Genomic DNA, 16,344 nt, shown 5'->3' with positions numbered 1-16,344 from the left:
TTCTGAGAGTCAGTAATATTCAATAACTGAACATTGAATGATTTAGACTCTAACAGAGCAGTGGCCTTGTTTTCAGCTCATTATTCACTTTCCATTTCCTGGTTGTGTTGAATGTTACAGAAACAGGCTCTGAGCAATGTTTCCATTCCCTTGTGTTGGAGTCACTGACAGCCATCTGGTCAGTCAGTTTCAGGCTGATGGATCAGTTTCTCTGTCCTATTAGATGGTGGTCACTTGCTCAGTTTCCGATGGCTCACCTCAGTGTCAGTCCATCAGCTGCTGAAACCCTGCATCCAGCATTTGTTCCCTCTCACCGTGACTACTCCAATACAGTCCCAGCTTGTCTCCCACATTCTACCTCCACATACTCATGATCACCTCAGATTCTACTGTCTGTGTCCTTGTAGCAAGTTGTGTAAAACACCTACTTCAGTTTTAACCTGATCTATATTATGTTTAGAAAGATCATTTCAAAATTTGGTTCACTGCTTCGTCAGGACCTTCCTGAAGCAGGGCTCATGCCCGAAACGTCGATTCTCCTGCTCCTTTGATGCTGCCTGACCTGCTGCGCTTTTCTAGCAACACATTTTCAGTTGTAATTGTATTAACCAGTTTATTACAAGTTACTGACAAAATATTTTAAGAGGAGCTGCTATTGGTGTTGGAAATGCTGCTGGATGGTATAATAGAGGGCTGGAGGAGAAAGTGAGGACTGCAGATGCTGGAGATCAGAGCTGAAAATGTGTTGCTGGAAAAGCGCAGCAGGTCAGGCAGCATCCAAGGAACAGGAGAATCGACGTTTCGGGCATGAGCCCTTCTTCAGGAATGAGGAACGTGTGTCCAGCAGGCTAAGATAAAAGGTAGGGAGGAGGGACTTGGGGGAGGGGCATTGGGAATGCGATAGGTGGAGGGAGGTCAAGGTGAGGGTGATAGGATTCGAATGGAGTGGGGGCGGAGAGGTCAGGAAGAAGATTGTAGGTTAGGAAGGTGGTGCTGAGTTCGAGGGATTTGATTGAGACAAGGTAGGTGGAGGAGAAATGAGGAAACTGGAGAAATCTGAGTTCATCCCTTGTGGTTGGAGGGTTGAGGTGAATACAGTACTCGGTTTTGATGAGAAAGTTGAGCAATGTAAGATTCTTTTATCTTTGTTAATAAGAAGAGGCAGAGATTGCAGGTAGGACATCCACAAGCATCCACCCTCACCACCACTGATGCTCAGTAGCAGCAGTGCCAATCAAGCGGCCTGCTTTATTCCGGATGGTATCAAGTTTCTTAAGTGTTGTTAGGGCTGCACTCATCCAGGCAAGTGGGGAGTATTCCATCACACTCCTGACTTGTGCTTGGTAGCGTTTGGACAGGATTTCAGGAGCCAGGAGTTGAATTACTCTTGTAGCCACTGTGTTTATGTGGTGAGACCAGTTCAGTTCCTGATCAATGATAATCCACAGGATAATGTTGATAGTGGATGTTCAGTCATGGTAACACCATCGAATGTCAAGGGATGGTGGTTAGGTTATGTCTTATACGTGATAACCTGCATTTATGTGGCATGTATGTTACTTGCCTCCTGTAAGCCCAAGCCTGGATACTGACCAGGTCTTGTTGTACTTGGACTTGGACTGCTTCAGTACCTGAGGAGTTATATTTTATTAACATTAAATACTCATAAGATTATGCGAATTCCTTTTTCTATCCAATATCACGGACTGTATCTTGTGGTCACTCTCATATTCATTTTCATTATCTTTTTATTTACTTCCTAATTCAGACACAAATGTTTGAATATCGATCACAATAAAATTTCATAAATTAAGAACACATGTTTCTACAAGTAAACTCATTGAATGAAATGCATTACTTCTGTATTGTCTGCATTTTGACAAAAATATAAATTCTTTTCAATAACTATTGAATGGCTCATTTATTGTCCTCAATCCATCAATCTAGGTATTATAATTCAGTCTTCAGTTTACCGATCTTAGTGTATGTCTAATCAACATCAGAGCAAAGTGTTTTTAAAATATTGAGTCAATTTATTTGTTCAGAATACAACTTTTATTATGAATTCATTATCCTTATAATACTTGCAGAATAATTTGTTTGTCTTCCTAACGTGTATCGTCAGATCCATATATTATTTTAATCCATATTTTAATTTAATCCATTGCAACAATGCTATTGTTTTCAGGTCAACTATCCCACAATGGAACCAATCATTTTGCATCCAACACGCTTTGTAAACTGACTTTTGCTCATTTGAATAATCACAGTAATTTCAGCCTTCTGAATTCAGAGAACTGTAACTACTTTTCACTGCAAAAATTCCTGTTCATGTCTGCGCATTGCACAGTCATGTAGTGAAATTGAATCTCTCCTTCTTCTAAGTGTACTGATAGATTTTCGAAAATCTGAGTGTTGCTAATATCTAATTATTGTTCAGTTCAGTAGGGGGTATAAATGTGTAATAATGGCTCAGTACATGAAGTAATGTGAAGATATTGCAATGTACAAACTCACAATTATTGTGAATATCAATTTTTATGTTAACCATGGAAACACAGTTGAATTGATTTAATTTTATTTCACTTCAATGCTCACAATCATTGTATTTCTTATCACAATAAGAGCGAACTATTTCATGTGACAAAATTATTTAAAATGCATTTCACTTTTTTATGGACACTAAATAGAATTAACATCCGTTTGTTCTTTCCTTTACCAATCACAGTGAAGTTTGAGTTGTCGAATGCTAGACTGATACAGCATGGAAACAGGACATTCAGCCTAACTTGGCATTCCGGCCAGGTTTCCTAAACTAAACTAGTCCCATTTCCCTGTGTTTGTCCCATACCCCTTTGGACGTTTTCTATACAATAAACAGTCCAAAAGTCTTTTAGATGTTGTATTTGTGCCAGCCTCTGCCCTTCCTCTCACAGCTCATCCTAAAATGTGAAACACACTGTGTGGAAACGTTGCCCCTCAGACCCCTTTTAATTCTTTCCCCCTCACCTTAAATCGTAGAATCTTTAAGACTGCAAAGTTACTAAAAGTTGAGAGGTATTTAGAAGCAGCGTAATAACATTCATACTTTAATCAGTGATGTGAAGCAAATAAATTCAAGATGTTGTGATCATTATAATGAACAACAGTTACAAGTTGAGACAATGTTGGTTGAAAAGCAGTTCAATCGACACTTAGATATTTTCTCATCAACTCTGAGGTGATTTGACACACCTCTGTTGAAGGTGGGAATTGAACCCATGCCACCTGGTCTACTAGTACAGACATTACCGGAGTCCTCCATAATATTCCCTTGCAGGAAGGGCAGGACTATAATCACATACTTACTGTGTTTATTCACAGGGAAAACTACTGAGATATTTATTGTTATAATTGGACTAGGCTTGTATTAGACAGTTCCAGAGTGTAATGGATCGATAAAAAGAATTAGTTATTTCTAATAATGAAGGAACGAAGCAACAATGATCTTAAATAAACATAGATCTCATGATAATCAAGTAAGTCAATATGTTTGAAGCAGTTATTCATCTGCATAAATAAAAATTAACACGCTTTGTAATGCACATGAAATGGAAATAAAGCATTAGTCTTTCAATGTGACTATTCAGCGAAAGATAACTTTCCTCATTTTCAAAAAATTGTGATTGCTAAGAATTCAAGAATTATTGTTATAGCATAGAGCAAACATTTGTTAATTCTGGTTTATTTAAACAAGAAACTCGGAAAATTTAAATCATGTTTAACATGAAAAATATTTAGCTCTTATTGTCATAATCAGATATATAGAAATGTTAGAATTGAAGTGAAATATAATCAATACAAGAATGTAAACAAAACTGTGGATGCTGGAAATCACAAGCAAAATCAGTAATTGCTGGAAAATAACTCAGCAGGTCTGGCAGCATCTGTGGGGAGAAATCAGTGTGAAAACTTTTGGGCCAGTGACCTTTCTTCAGTCTGCATTTTTGCTCACAACCAATTCAATCCATCTAAGCGTAAACACTTAAAATTATTTTTGCTAAGATTAAGAGATTGCAGAGTGCAATATTGTTTACGTCAGTTGATGTATTGAGCCATAGCTCCACATCGACAGCTGGAGATATTGGATTTCAACAATGTTTGCCGGTTAGATATTGACCATAATTAGTTTTAAAATGGCTGATAACAAATTTAATAATGATAAGAAAACTCTTTTTGCAATGTAATTGTGCAATATGTTGGAAAAAAATGAAATATTTATATGAAAAATAGTTAGCCATCTCTTAATTGATAAGACTGTTTAATGATCCTTCCATTAATATGAGAACTCAAATGAAAGAGAATGAGATAGTTAGATGTTGGATGAGAAAACTTTGGTTGATTGCAGGTGAGTTGACCTGAAAAGAATGTTAATATTTCATTATGATACTGGCACTAAGAAATAATGGATTCAACTAAAATGTGAATCTCCTGATGGTGTGAGAATTGAAATAACAATTAAACAATAATTAACGTTAGAACTCAACACTTAAAATGATTCAATATTAACAAAGCAGTTTGTACTGGATATTCATTAAGATCAGTAAACTGAGAATTAAAACATTGGGTTAATTTAAAAACAAAAATCACACCTTAGAAGATTATTCATCAGAATTGTTCTGTCATTGAAAAAAAACCTCATTTCGTCAAGAATTCTGCATTTCCCTCATTACCTGTCTTTTTTCCACAGGTACCTGTACTGGAACCCTTCTGTTTGTGATACAATTATATAGAAGTGAAATGGATTATAATCGAATTGGGGGAGTTAATAAGTTCAGTGCAGTTGGGGACAATGTAGAGGGTTGTCATATAATGCAGCAGGAAAAAGATAAATTGCAGATATGGGCAGAGTAATTAAAGGTGAAGTTTAATCCATACAAGTGTGAGGTGTTTCACTTTGGAAGCTCAAATGTTAAGGAAAAGTAGATAGTTAATAGCAGGACCCTAACAGCTTTATTATTGAAAGGGATCTTGGTGTTCAAGACCATGGCTCCCTGAAAGTGGTTAGGAAGGCAAATGGTATGCTTGCCTGTATTGGTCAGAGAACTGGTTACAAGTGTCAGGAAGCCATGTTGTAACTTTATAAGACTGGTTAAGGCATACTTGAAGTATTTTATTCACTTTTGTTCTCCACATTACAGGACAGGTATGGAGGATTTGGAGAGGGTACAGAGGGCTTTTACCAGGATGCTGCCTGGATTCAGAGAGGCGAGAAAAAACTCAGATTGCTTTTTTGTGGAGTGGCGGAGACTGGGGGAAGACTTGATGGAAGTCTCTACAATCATGAGATACGTAGATAGGGTTGACGGTCAGAAAGTTTTTCCCATAGTTGAAGCATCAAAAACTATGTGACATGCATTTAAGGTTAGGGGGAAAGTTCAAGGGGCATGTAACGGGCAATTTGTTTTTACACAGGGAGTGGTAGGTGTCTGGAATGAACTTCCATGGTTGGTGGTGGAAGCAGATACATTAAGGCTCTTTAATGTTCATTTCGATAATTTGGAAGGATATGGACCAAGAGTTGGCAGAAGGGATGAGTTTCTTTTGCATTATGTTCAGCACAACGTTATGGGCCAAATAACCAATTCCTGTGCTGCACGGATCTGTGAGAGAAAACGAACGTCTAACTCATATGAAATTTAATCTAATCCATATTTAGCCACTGGTGTCAGAAATAGGAAGGAAATAAGTAGAGAACGAACTTTACTACAATCTAAAAATATAGTCAACTAAATTTACGGAGGTAAGTTTTTGATATTTGTTCTGAATTATCAGATTAATAACTTTGATGGAGATGTGTCGAAATTGTTTGCAGTTACTGATGTTCTGACCCAAACTTCCCCTTGTTAAACTGAAGATTGGACCAGAAGCCTTTTAGAAAACTTGAAAATATTTAGTAAGGTGATATGCACATCATAATTTAATCCATTATTTCTTACTGCCAATACTACAATAACAAAATCTTTCAGCTCTGCACCAAAAAGCAGTGATTTCCATCCAATGCTCTTTATAAGTAACTGAATGCTACTCGTTTCAACAATCAAAGTATACATAGCCTCATTGATTAAGAGATGTCTAAGGCATTTCACTAAGAATTACTGTTTATATCGACACATTGCTCTTTCAAACAGCAATGTGAGATTTCTCATTAATATTCAGTTCACTGACAGCATATTAATAATTTAGTTATTGCTAATATCTAATAATTGATCATTCCAGTAAGGGGTATAAAAGTGGAATTATGGCTCAGTACATGGAAAGATATTGTTGTGTCTACTCTCCCAATTGTTGTGAATATCGATATTTATTTTGATTTGAATTGATTTGATCATATTTTTCTTCAACATGAAGATTTATTGTATTTCTGATCACAGGAATAGTTAAATACTTTAAAGCTAAAAAAAATTCAAATTTGCGACTTTATTGTCAACAAGAAAAAAGAATTTACATGCGTATGTTCTTTTCTTTATCAGAGTAAATTTTGAATTGTTGGAAGTTATACATATGTGTAAGGAAGGGGAGCTGCCTGCAGCTGAATAGTCACATTGAATGTTTTTTTTGCGATTACATCCTGCTGCTAAGCATTCTAGCTATCGTTTCATTATAAGAAAAACGGCTTTAAACACATTCCGCAGTCATATTTTTCATGAATTTACAATAAGCGCATGATATGTGCATTTATCTTTCTTTCAATTGTCATGATTTTAATTTTTAAGTAAGTGCATTTCTGCTTAGTACCATCATTATTGGGAATTATTATTTCATTCTCAGTCCATTACACACAGAAACAGTCTAATTAATTCCCAGCCCAATTATCGGAATGAATATTGATTAGTTTTCATTTGATTATGATGTATTATAATCATCACAATTGATTATAATCCCACCCTTCCTTGTTAGGAACATAATGAAAGACACTTGTGGATCTCTAGTAGTGTCACTCTTATGAGACTAGGAGGTGTGGGTTCGGTTCCCTTCTCCAACAGAGACATGCCAGAGCAGCTTGGAATGGTGATTAGAATATATCTAAGCAGAGTTTGAATTGATTTTCAATCCAGTTTTGGATCTGCTTCTGTCTGTTGTTCATTCCAATAATCTCTTAATCTGCAATTTATTATTTTCAGGTCATTAATAACATTATGTATCATATTACATTATATCCAAATTTTAGATTTGAGGACACTGCAGTTTTTAAAATTTTAAAGTATCTAAGTAATGAAATTCATTTTATTAAATCAAAATACATTCGGGTATTATTCATATGGTGGGCAACAGGATTTTAGTTCTAGTCAGCTCAAGAATGTTCAAATATTGTTTATTCTGTGAACTTAATTCTGCAGAAGAGTTTCAATAAACATTTAACACATCATTATGGTGCAGTTCAACTCCTCACGTACACCAATCCTTATTCTCTAGTCCGAGCGGATGAAGAGATGAAGGTCGCCCGATGAAGAGGCATCACCTTGAAAGTTAGGGCTTCCCAATAAACCTGTTGGACTATAACATAGTGTCACGTGACTTTTAACTTTCCTCACCCCAGTCCAACTCCGGCATCTCTAAATCACTGTTTCACAAAGGAATTCTCATAATTTTAAAAAAGAAAATATGACTTTAATTACGAACTTTACGCGATTATGAATCCCTTCCTGTATAAGCAAAATATCTCAATGTCAATGAAATCAATGGCACACAACATGGCATGGGTTTAGAGAGTTTGAGGCCAAATACTGGGGAACCGGACTTGTTTATATTTGGCTATGTGCTGAGCATGGACGAGATACACCGAAGTATCTGTTTCCACGCGGTGTCCCCCAAAAACGTTGTGTTGCTTACACCTGCTTTAAAGGATTACTTTTTAGCGGAGCTTGCCGTCGCAGTCTGTGGCACAATCCTTTACTGTGTTCGATGCTCACGGGAAAGGTAGTATTGCGAAACACTGCAGAAAGGAACGACTTCCTTACTTTTGCTCCGACTGACCATACTCTGTGAAATTTTCCCAGATCCTCAGTTAAGGACTTTTGCAGCTGGAAGTTTCCTCAGAAACGCTGTTAACTCGTAAAGTATTGAGCGAATCGCAAAACAGAAAGCATTTAACAAGGAACACAAACAAAGCTGGCATACCTAATGCATTTTCAGACACAGAGATGCATGAATGCTAAATGTGAGACAGTCCGAGGGCATGATTTATAAAGTAATCTCACAACTAACAACAGGACAATTCCAAACTACTCTTTCAAACATACTGCAGCCTTAGGGAACCACCACTTCCCAGACAATACTGAAAAGAGAGAAAGAAAGAACCTAATAAGAATGGGCCATAAAAAGTGAATTTCACCAATCACAGTCTCGATTAGATTACCTTTCCCTTCCGATGTCTCCAGGACGGAAACGAAGGAAATGGGAGAAATTCAACAACATATCACATCGAAATTCGTTGGAACGATTTTCCCATTGGCCGAAAAACCAAATAACGACGAGTCGAGTCACCCCAGGACTTTGTTTCACAACAGCGATGAAATACCGGTCTCCATTCGGTTCCAGTACAAGCTCAACTTGCCTGGAACAGCACAGCTGCTTGCGATTTTCTGCGCGGGAGGCGAACACGATCATGACAGACAGAGACACTTTGAAATATTCGGCACTATCCCACACCACAGTTAATTCCCCGGGAAGCAAAGCCATTTTACTTTTGTTTTCAACATCAATACAGTGGGGACAGAAACAGCATTTTAACAAAAAAGCTGCAGCGTTGGAGTTGATCTGCAGAAATGGCAGTGGTGGGATTCGAACCCACGCCCCTTTCGAGACTGCAACCTGGATCCAGCGCCTTAGACCGCTCGGCCACACTACCAGCCGGCCGCGCGCGCCATTTTCTTGCGTTTCCAACTGTGCTCTCCTGCATAACAACAGATGCCAAGTCACATGAAAATGGTTCCATGATCCCTCTCCGACTCGCACAGCTGCTGGGATGTGCCCGTCTACAATATCAATTTCGCAGCAGATAATGAGAGCCCATCAATCCAGACAAAAATCAATGGTAAGCTGAGTCTATCTTCTCAGACTCCTTTCAGCTCCAAATGTATCTTTGAGAATATATGTTCGGTTATGATTTGGTCAAATAACCACGAGCTGCTTGACATTACTGCAATTTCGATTCTTGCTTTGCTAAATGATTTCACCCATTGCTTGAAACAGGGCAAGTTTCACGTTTACGCGGAACATGAAGCACACCGGACTACAGGGAAAATGCACAAAGCCGTGTTCCACATCATACCGTGCAGCGTAATTTCAGTCACTGTGTCTGTTTTGCAGAAAAAGAGTCCCAAACAATGTACTCCACCCTAAAACCGGAGGTCGCATTCCTATTCGAGAACGACAGATCGCATTGTGAGGATGCTCTGACCTCGGAGCCAGTTCTAGATGCCACTTTCCTTGCCTTTTACCCTAACCGTGCAATTTGCTGCAGAGATGTTCACTCCTGGACATCAGCCACATGGATAGCAACTGAGTTGGAAACCTGTGTGGGAATCGACGAGAAGCGACTCAATAAATTTTGCTCAATTCCATGGTGCTTATTAGAAATGCATTTTCTGTTCACCTCAATCTAAAAGGCAGTTTCTCAACATAGTAACAAAGTCAAAAGGTAATTACCTCACCCCACCCCCACTCCGGAAGAGGTGCTAACTGCCCTTGATTGCTTTTTGTTCTCGATGTGAAGAGCTCTCACGCCTCTGAGTCACCTTCACGTGTCTGGTTGCTGAGTGAGTCACAAAGAAGGAGTTTCTCCAGAGCTGCAACTGCCTGACTTCCCCACTCGACTTCGCCGTTTACATTTTCCTGCTCCTCAGTGATTTCAAGAAAACCAAATGGATGCGATGTCATTCTGTAACCTCTCTGTCGATTCCTCCGTTTCAGTTCCAACGTGGCTTAGGTCTCGGGGCGCACCTTAATACTAGCGACACCATGAAAGCACAGGTCCAGAGGTTCCTCTGAGAGTGTAATTTCTTTCATTGCTGTTGCTGATTGAAAGAGCCACTCAAGTGCGAACTGCTCCAAAACATGATTCAGGACCTCTGGTGCCAATTCTCGTACGTTGAATAACGACAGACAGCTTCCAAACGAGGCCTTTCAGAGACGCCTTTGGGGTACATTTAACAGACAGACAAGTTCAGGAATCCGTGGTGCACTGTGACACCAGCGCATCAGCTTCTTCCCTGTCTTTGAACCGAGCCGCCTGCGCAAGGAATGCAAATGCGGTACTGCTTTTCGTAGAAGAATCAGAAGGGGGTAACTACACTCTCAAACAGAATTGCATATGATCAGAACCAGTTTGGATAAAAACTTTACAATTCTTTGCACAGTCATTAAATGGAATTGCATTACATTTCACTACGCGAGCAGATTTGTTCAAGCAACTTCGAAGGCAGGTTTGCAGATGGGAAAGCAAGCAAGAAAGCACCGTTCTTGTCCATGTAAAAGGCTGCCGATGAAGATCAAAGCAGTTTCTGCCCAGTTTCCAACTGGGGACCTTTCGCGTGTGAGGCGAACGTGATGACCACTACACTACAGAAACAAGCCGCAGCCGCCCATCCGGCAGCTCAGGGGCATCCAGCACTGAAAGTTGAAGCCATTCTTCGTTTCACCTTTCTGTTTCCAATAGCTCGTTGTTGTCCAGCGTAATTGACATCTTCAAAACATAAAAAAAAGACACGTGAAATTGATGATAAAATATAGACAAGGATGTGGTCAATGTTTGGACCGTAGGGCGAGGTCGACTAGGCTGGGACGACTTTCCCTGCAGCGTAACGACTGCGACATGATCTAATGGAAGGGTTGGAAACTGAGTATTTACGTGTTTTACCCAAGTTGGGGTGAGTTGAAAACTCGAGAGCATAGGTTTAAGGTGAGTGGGCTGAAATTGACAAAGGACCTGAGGCACATTTCCCACACCGAAGGTTGTGCGTGTATGGAATGAGCTCCCAGAGGAAGCGGAGGAGGCTCAGAAAATTGCATGAGTTTCTGGATAGGATGGGTTGAGAGGGTTTGGGGCCAAATACTGGGGAACCGGACTTGTTTATATTTGGCTATGTGCTGAGCATGGACGAGATACACCGAAGTATCTGTTTCCACGCGGTGTCCCCCAAAAACGTTGTGTTGCTTACACCTGCTTTAAAGGATTACTTTTTAGCGGAGCTTGCCGTCGCAGTCTGTGGCACAATCCTTTACTGTGTTCGATGCTCACGGGAAAGGTAGTATTGCGAAACACTGCAGAAAGGAACGACTTCCTTACTTTTGCTCCGACTGACCATACTCTGTGAAATTTTCCCAGATCCTCAGTTAAGGACTTTTGCAGCTGGAAGTTTCCTCAGAAACGCTGTTAACTCGTAAAGTATTGAGCGAATCGCAAAACAGAAAGCATTTAACACGGAACACAAACAAAGCTGGCATACCTAATGCATTTTCAGACACAGAGATGCATGAATGCTAAATGTGAGACAGTCCGAGGGCATGATTTATAAAGTAATCTCACAACTAACAACAGGACAATTCCAAACTACTCTTTCACACATACTGCAGCCTTAGGGAACCACCACTTCCCAGACAATACTGAAAAGAGAGAAAGAAAGAACCTAATAAGAATGGGCCATAAAAAGTGAATTTCACCAATCACAGTCTCGATTAGATTACCTTTCCCTTCCGATGTCTCCAGGACGGAAACGAAGGAAATGGGAGAAATTCAACAACATATCACATCGAAATTCGTTGGAACGATTTTCCCATTGGCCGAAAAACCAAATAACGACGAGTCGAGTCACCCCAGGACTTTGTTTCACAACAGCGATGAAATACCGGTCTCCATTCGGTTCCAGTACAAGCTCAACTTGCCTGGAACAGCACAGCTGCTTGCGATTTTCTGCGCGGGAGGCGAACACGATCATGACAGACAGAGACACTTTGAAATATTCGGCACTATCCCACACCACAGTTAATTCCCCGGGAAGCAAAGCCATTTTACTTTTGTTTTCAACATCAATACAGTGGGGACAGAAACAGCATTTTAACAAAAAAGCTGCAGCGTTGGAGTTGATCTGCAGAAATGGCAGTGGTGGGATTCGAACCCACGCCCCTTTCGAGACTGCAACCTGGATCCAGCGCCTTAGACCGCTCGGCCACACTACCAGCCGGCCGCGCGCGCCATTTTCTTGCGTTTCCAACTGTGCTCTCCTGCATAACAACAGATGCCAAGTCACATGAAAATGGTTCCATGATCCCTCTCCGACTCGCACAGCTGCTGGGATGTGCCCGTCTACAATATCAATTTCGCAGCAGATAATGAGAGCCCATCAATCCAGACAAAAATCAATGGTAAGCTGAGTCTATCTTCTCAGACTCCTTTCAGCTCCAAATGTATCTTTGAGAATATATGTTCGGTTATGATTTGGTCAAATAACCACGAGCTGCTTGACATTACTGCAATTTCGATTCTTGCTTTGCTAAATGATTTCACCCATTGCTTGAAACAGGGCAAGTTTCACGTTTACGCGGAACATGAAGCACACCGGACTACAGGGAAAATGCACAAAGCCGTGTTCCACATCATACCGTGCAGCGTAATTTCAGTCACTGTGTCTGTTTTGCAGAAAAAGAGTCCCAAACAATGTACTCCACCCTAAAACCGGAGGTCGCATTCCTATTCGAGAACGACAGATCGCATTGTGAGGATGCTCTGACCTCGGAGCCAGTTCTAGATGCCACTTTCCTTGCCTTTTACCCTAACCGTGCAATTTGCTGCAGAGATGTTCACTCCTGGACATCAGCCACATGGATAGCAACTGAGTTGGAAACCTGTGTGGGAATCGACGAGAAGCGACTCAATAAATTTTGCTCAATTCCATGGTGCTTATTAGAAATGCATTTTCTGTTCACCTCAATCTAAAAGGCAGTTTCTCAACATAGTAACAAAGTCAAAAGGTAATTACCTCACCCCACCCCCACTCCGGAAGAGGTGCTAACTGCCCTTGATTGCTTTTTGTTCTCGATGTGAAGAGCTCTCACGCCTCTGAGTCACCTTCACGTGTCTGGTTGCTGAGTGAGTCACAAAGAAGGAGTTTCTCCAGAGCTGCAACTGCCTGACTTCCCCACTCGACTTCGCCGTTTACATTTTCCTGCTCCTCAGTGATTTCAAGAAAACCAAATGGATGCGATGTCATTCTGTAACCTCTCTGTCGATTCCTCCGTTTCAGTTCCAACGTGGCTTAGGTCTCGGGGCGCACCTTAATACTAGCGACACCATGAAAGCACAGGTCCAGAGGTTCCTCTGAGAGTGTAATTTCTTTCATTGCTGTTGCTGATTGAAAGAGCCACTCAAGTGCGAACTGCTCCAAAACATGATTCAGGACCTCTGGTGCCAATTCTCGTACGTTGAATAACGACAGACAGCTTCCAAACGAGGCCTTTCAGAGACGCCTTTGGGGTACATTTAACAGACAGACAAGTTCAGGAATCCGTGGTGCACTGTGACACCAGCGCATCAGCTTCTTCCCTGTCTTTGAACCGAGCCGCCTGCGCAAGGAATGCAAATGCGGTACTGCTTTTCGTAGAAGAATCAGAAGGGGGTAACTACACTCTCAAACAGAATTGCATATGATCAGAACCAGTTTGGATAAAAACTTTACAATTCTTTGCACAGTCATTAAATGGAATTGCATTACATTTCACTACGCGAGCAGATTTGTTCAAGCAACTTCGAAGGCAGGTTTGCAGATGGGAAAGCAAGCAAGAAAGCACCGTTCTTGTCCATGTAAAAGGCTGCCGATGAAGATCAAAGCAGTTTCTGCCCAGTTTCCAACTGGGGACCTTTCGCGTGTGAGGCGAACGTGATGACCACTACACTACAGAAACAAGCCGCAGCCGCCCATCCGGCAGCTCAGGGGCATCCAGCACTGAAAGTTGAAGCCATTCTTCGTTTCACCTTTCTGTTTCCAATAGCTCGTTGTTGTCCAGCGTAATTGACATCTTCAAAACATAAAAAAAAGACACGTGAAATTGATGATAAAATATAGACAAGGATGTGGTCAATGTTTGGACCGTAGGGCGAGGTCGACTAGGCTGGGACGACTTTCCCTGCAGCGTAACGACTGCGACATGATCTAATGGAAGGGTTGGAAACTGAGTATTTACGTGTTTTACCCAAGTTGGGGTGAGTTGAAAACTCGAGAGCATAGGTTTAAGGTGAGTGGGCTGAAATTGACAAAGGACCTGAGGCACATTTCCCACACCGAAGGTTGTGCGTGTATGGAATGAGCTCCCAGAGGAAGCGGAGGAGGCTCAGAAAATTGCATGAGTTTCTGGATAGGATGGGTTGAGAGGGTTTGGGGCCAAATACTGGGGAACCGGACTTGTTTATATTTGGCTATGTGCTGAGCATGGACGAGATACACCGAAGTATCTGTTTCCACGCGGTGTCCCCCAAAAACGTTGTGTTGCTTACACCTGCTTTAAAGGATTACTTTTTAGCGGAGCTTGCCGTCGCAGTCTGTGGCACAATCCTTTACTGTGTTCGATGCTCACGGGAAAGGTAGTATTGCGAAACACTGCAGAAAGGAACGACTTCCTTACTTTTGCTCCGACTGACCATACTCTGTGAAATTTTCCCAGATCCTCAGTTAAGGACTTTTGCAGCTGGAAGTTTCCTCAGAAACGCTGTTAACTCGTAAAGTATTGAGCGAATCGCAAAACAGAAAGCATTTAACACGGAACACAAACAAAGCTGGCATACCTAATGCATTTTCAGACACAGAGATGCATGAATGCTAAATGTGAGACAGTCCGAGGGCATGATTTATAAAGTAATCTCACAACTAACAACAGGACAATTCCAAACTACTCTTTCACACATACTGCAGCCTTAGGGAACCACCACTTCCCAGACAATACTGAAAAGAGAGAAAGAAAGAACCTAATAAGAATGGGCCATAAAAAGTGAATTTCACCAATCACAGTCTCGATTAGATTACCTTTCCCTTCCGATGTCTCCAGGACGGAAACGAAGGAAATGGGAGAAATTCAACAACATATCACATCGAAATTCGTTGGAACGATTTTCCCATTGGCCGAAAAACCAAATAACGACGAGTCGAGTCACCCCAGGACTTTGTTTCACAACAGCGATGAAATACCGGTCTCCATTCGGTTCCAGTACAAGCTCAACTTGCCTGGAACAGCACAGCTGCTTGCGATTTTCTGCGCGGGAGGCGAACACGATCATGACAGACAGAGACACTTTGAAATATTCGGCACTATCCCACACCACAGTTAATTCCCCGGGAAGCAAAGCCATTTTACTTTTGTTTTCAACATCAATACAGTGGGGACAGAAACAGCATTTTAACAAAAAAGCTGCAGCGTTGGAGTTGATCTGCAGAAATGGCAGTGGTGGGATTCGAACCCACGCCCCTTTCGAGACTGGAACCTGGATCCAGCGCCTTCGACCGCTCGGCCACACTACCAGCCGGCCGCGCGCACCATTTTCTTGCGTTTCCAACTGTGCTCTCCTGCATAACAACAGATGCCAAGTCACATGAAATGTTTCCATGATCCCTCTCCGACTCGCACAGCTGCTGGGATGTGCCCGTCTACAATATCAATTTCGCAGCAGATAATGAGAGCCCATCAATCCAGACAAAAATCAATGGTAAGCTGAGTCTATCTTCTCAGACTCCTTTCAGCTCCAAATGTATCTGTGAGAATATATGTTCGGTTATGATTTGGTCAAATAACCACGAGCTGCTTGACATTACTGCAATTTCGATTCTTGCTTTGCTAAATGATTTCACCCATTGCTTGAAACAGGGCAAGTTTCACGTTTACGCGGAACATGAAGCACACCGGACTACAGGGAAAATGCACAAAGCCGTGTTCCACATCATACCGTGCAGCGTAATTTCAGTCACTGTGTCTGTTTTGCAGAAAAAGAGTCCCAAACAATGTACTCCACCCTAAAACCGGAGGTCGCATTCCTATTCGAGAACGACAGATCGCATTGTGAGGATGCTCTGACCTCGGAGCCAGTTCTAGATGCCACTTTCCTTGCCTTTTACCCTAACCGTGCAATTTGCTGCAGAGATGTTCACTCCTGGACATCAGCCACATGGATAGCAACTGAGTTGGAAACCTGTGTGGGAATCGACGAGAAGCGACTCAATAAATTTTGCTCAATTCCATGGTGCTTATTAGAAATGCATTTTCTGTTCACCTCAATCTAAAAGGCAGTTTCTCAACATTTAACAAAGTCAAAAGGTAATT

At 41.3% G+C, this 16,344-nt stretch overlaps 3 non-coding genes across 3 annotated transcripts; all 3 read right to left on the bottom strand.

Annotated features, from left to right (window-relative positions):
* Nucleotides 1–10,539: 10,539 nt before the first annotated feature.
* trnav-cac (transfer RNA valine (anticodon CAC)) lies at nucleotides 10,540–10,612 on the bottom strand. The gene has a single exon. It is a non-coding gene; the product is annotated as a tRNA-Val (tRNA).
* A 3,256-nt stretch (nucleotides 10,613–13,868) lies between these two features.
* trnav-cac (transfer RNA valine (anticodon CAC)) lies at nucleotides 13,869–13,941 on the bottom strand. Its single transcript has one exon. It is a non-coding gene; the product is annotated as a tRNA-Val (tRNA).
* Nucleotides 13,942–15,466: 1,525 nt separating this feature from the next.
* Nucleotides 15,467–15,548, bottom strand: trnal-cag (transfer RNA leucine (anticodon CAG)). Its single transcript has one exon. It is a non-coding gene; the product is annotated as a tRNA-Leu (tRNA).
* Nucleotides 15,549–16,344: the final 796 nt, after the last annotated feature.

This window comes from Chiloscyllium punctatum, chromosome 16 (assembly GCF_047496795.1).
Source record: "Chiloscyllium punctatum isolate Juve2018m chromosome 16, sChiPun1.3, whole genome shotgun sequence".
Taxonomy (NCBI): domain Eukaryota; kingdom Metazoa; phylum Chordata; class Chondrichthyes; order Orectolobiformes; family Hemiscylliidae; genus Chiloscyllium; species Chiloscyllium punctatum.
Note: the sequence above shows the minus strand (reverse complement) of the source record. Positions and strands in the feature narration are given on the sequence as shown.